This window comes from Nothoprocta perdicaria, unplaced genomic scaffold, assembly GCF_003342845.1.
Source record: "Nothoprocta perdicaria isolate Ctin4 unplaced genomic scaffold, notPer1 scaffold_82, whole genome shotgun sequence".
Taxonomy (NCBI): domain Eukaryota; kingdom Metazoa; phylum Chordata; class Aves; order Tinamiformes; family Tinamidae; genus Nothoprocta; species Nothoprocta perdicaria.
Window position 1 is genome coordinate 579,215 of NW_020456110.1, and position 4,078 is coordinate 583,292.

Here is a 4,078-nt window from a genome sequence, read left to right on the forward strand (position 1 = left end):
ACTTGATGTTCTTGTACTTAATATTAAGAGGTCTGAGCAAAATAAACATTGAGATTTAAAGTATCTATCTCAGTACTTTGATAGCAGTTAGATGTTTGACTCATTAAATGCTTGATTCAATCCCATCCTTCTCCCACAAGCTCTAAAAAGCCCACTCAACGTAAAACAATCAGCAACTAGAACTACAGATAAATCCTGAAAATGTCCTAAAACCTACATTTTAAGCAAAAAYACCTAACAAAATAAAGAACATAACAAAACCACAGAAGCAACTTAAGTTCCAAAATGCTCAAGTACACAAAGGCAAAATTTTATTGGTCTTTAACAAATACATCATTAAAAAATCAAAAGTTGCTTTATTCAAAGTGATACCAACAAAAATCCCAGCTGTATTCACTGTGCTTAAATAAAATCACATTTTTGAGGTCTGAAAGTCTGACAGAAACTTAAAATCTCACTCTATTACTGAAAACAAATATTCGTAAAATAAATAAAAGATAAAAATTAAGTTCATAATTCATAACAAAAATCCACTAATTCAATAAACTTGTGTAGAAAAAAAGAAAGCAAGCATTCAAGATCCACGGTCTTTGCAAAAACCAGACCTCAGTCAGCTAGAAAGCACACACGATAGCTTTAAGATGCACTAACTTTTCTCGACAGCTTTGCACATGCCTGCCTTTCATCACTAATTGGTTCAGAGCTACTGTCAAAAGGAATAGGAACAGCGTTGAGAACGGACCAAATGCCTACAAACTAGCTGTTTGCTGCTTCATGAGCCAACTGCGAAGCAACTTTTAAAACAGTCTGCAGAAGAAAAGAATCCCTTTTCCTTCCCTCTCCACGCTGCTGCTGATTTGGCTTGAACAGAAAAGGTAACGGTCATTTTCATTTTGGTGGGCTCTTATTTTTTTGGTTGAGCTATTAAAGGGAAAAYGATGCACTAGGAAACACTGCACTTCGGGGGAATATGTTTAAAAAAAACCTCACAGGATAAAGACTGAATTTTGCTGCACTGCAATTACAACCTTTTTGCTCAGGACCAGTGGAATCATCTTCCATTTCTTCCCTGTATGTTATATATCAAGCTGTTTCTAACAATAGCATCTAGTTACGATTTTGAGTAGTTTCCTTTGAGTTTGCCTTCATGTTTTCAAGCATTCTTCCTAGATAAGCACAGCATCCTCCTCACTCTATAGATTAATTTACCTCTCCAGCCAGCTTACTGGTAGGTATCTACAAGTGACTCTTCCATCAGCYTGGGTAACCTTGTCTCTGCAGAAGGACACAGCACGGCTTCTTCAAGAAGTCAGAAGCAGCCTGGTTGTCCTGCCAGGCAGAAGAACGACCTTCCTGCAAGTTCATGTGCAGCCCTAAGCTACATGATCAGGTCTCCATTTCAGTCTCCATGGTATCAGTCCGCGAAGGAGTTTTAGTTGCCAGTACAGTTTCTCCATCTCTAGACGAAGACCCTGATGGAGACGGAGATCCAGTCTCTAGATCCTGAATGTCGGACAAATCCAGAGTAGGCAACGGGGTTCTCCAGTACAGGAATGAGTTATATTGACAACATTCATCTTCTTGCTTTAAAGAGACAAAAACAGTAACAAAACATTAATGCATCTTATAGCAGTGAAAGAAAATAATAAAAAAGCTTTTACAGAAAAAGATGAGCCAAGAAGGTGTTACTCTACTGTAACTCTCTCTATACTCTTCTATATGGACAGATCTTATAATCTAATATGGAAAACTGCAAACTATTTTTAAGGAAAACACCCCAGAAAACTTAAAATTTCAGATGATTTTACCAAGTATTACTGCATCACCTCTGGAAAATACCAGTAACTCCACCAATTTATTTCACTTGTATTTGCAGGAAACAAGGCTGAAAAAACTTGCGCAACTCTTTTTATCCTTTGTAATTGCAAAAACAACAAACTTCCTTTTCCTCTCACAATACTATATGAACATTTACGAATTTAGGTGCTGGTATTCAAAAATATATTTACAAGTATTTTCAGGAAAAGTTGAGCATAGAGAGGGATTTTAGCACATTTTTGGCTTTAGGTTCATTTTTTACATGAATATAGAAAAGAATAATCAACATTTCTTTTTGGAATGTGGAGCTGAGAAACTTAGCTTAAGAAAAGAGAAACTGCATAGGAGAAAAAAAATGAGAAGCATGTGTATTTCTCTACTAGTTTTCTCTGTAGTTCTACCTCTGTAAGCCACCACAAAACTTTTTCCCCTTTCTCAGCTAGAAAATGAACTGTTTATAATCTTATGTCATTTCATTAAAACTACAAAGTTCCTCGAGTTGTCAATCCATGCACACTGCAAAGAAAGCAAAGAAATTTGCATGTCATTCCTTAGATCTTGAACATGTACCTTGTTCTTTGTGTACATAAAAAGTGAATAAATATGCAGAATATTAATTATCAGTATCTATCAGTTTGTATTGTTCCTAATATGAATTTGGAATTTTTAAACTTTTTACTTCAAAATAAAGGTAAGTTAAAAAAGGCATTTTTACATGCTAAACTGGTATAACCAATTTTTGGCATGGTTCTTGAACAAATTAATGGTCCGTCTGCTGGCTTTAAAATARACCAATAAAAACTGTAATGTCCAAGAAAGTACCAGTAAATATCGACACTAAGGCTCTCATATAATGGAATAACATGATGCAACACGTTAAACAAAAAGTTTACTGAATGTCCACATGAAGAAACATTCTGCTATTTCTTACAGCACAAACCTCTTGCGGATGACAGTGTGTTGTACTAGGCTGCTTGTGCCTGCTATGAAAACCTGCATTCCAAGCTCTGTGATAACTCAGGCAAGGATAAAGGGTGGGGGGATGTTACAAACACAAGACTGTTGCGTGCATGTGGAGTCCGAGGAAGGACTTGCCCACTAGGAAAAGATTCGTTTCTGGGAAGTTTAAACAAACGAAGTTCCTACTAGATGAGACTGGGATCAAAAATCCCAGGCACTGGAGTTTCGGATCGTGTCAGCCCACGGCTACCCCTACRCGTGGCCCTCATGTTTGCCCGAATTGTCCCTAAATCCCTCCATTTAATGCAGAGGTGCTGCTCGCACTGTGAAAGCAAGACACCTAAAACCAGAGCACCGTCATGCAAAGGAACAGCAGCATGCCTGTTCCTAAGCGGTTAAAATCTAAAACTGCACAATTGCGGAGATACGCACAAAATTTCAGGTTCGGTGACAAACTGCATTRATCTGAAGCCTGTTCATGTCTTCACATAAGCAGCATTTCTGCTTATTTGCTTCTCCCAGAAGGATTCAATGTGAAGACAGACAAAACCAAGCAGGGCCATAAGCAAACACTCAGTATTAACACATAAAATGGGTGGTATGTGAGTAACAAATATTTCCATTGAAGTAAGTATCTTTCCAAACACGTCCAGAGAAAAAAAAATGCTACCTGTGTAGGTTTCCTACAGTGAGCTAAGTTTCCATCAGTGAGGTTGTAATTTTAAGGAGTTAATTCCTAATCCTAGTTGCAAAGGTATATGCTTGCAAATGTAACCAGAATAAAATCTCGGTTTTTTGATCTTTTTGTTTTGTTTGCTTGTTTTTTTGTGAACTGCTGTAGTGATGAAATTGCTTGTAACTTGAACAAACAGCAGTCGGGAATTTACMAACTTCCTGTTTGCACTTAGGACTCTGACAAATTCCACAAAATGCAAAGTACAAATACTCAGGATGAGTAAAAACTGCCAAAAGTATCTACTTTTTTAAAACTTTAAAACATACAGATAGGAGACAGAGAATCTGGAAGGAAGAATATCTTCCCATGTTATTAACCACAGAGAAGAAACCCCTCTTCTCCTCGCATGAACGGAGTCTGAAGTATCTTGCCCAGTGCCGTCCTTGGGGATACCAGGTACTGAAGCGCCGGGGGAACCGAGCATTTGCAGCGGCCACGGCGCACAGCGGAAGGAGCGCGGCGCTGAGGCCGGGGAGCGCGGGGCTTCCCGCGCACCACGCTGCCGTGGCCGCCCCCGCCGTTACCACGCGCTCCCGCCGTTACCTCGCCCGCCGCGCGCTCCCG

At 39.0% G+C, this 4,078-nt stretch overlaps 1 long non-coding RNA gene across 1 annotated transcript; it reads right to left on the reverse strand.

The window, feature by feature from the left end:
* Positions 1-373: 373 nt before the first annotated feature.
* Positions 374-3,918, reverse strand: LOC112958211. Its single transcript, XR_003251383.1, has 2 exons — positions 3,781-3,918; positions 374-1,584 (listed from the first exon to the last, which is right to left on the reverse strand). It is a non-coding gene; the product is annotated as an uncharacterized LOC112958211 (long non-coding RNA).
* Positions 3,919-4,078: the final 160 nt, after the last annotated feature.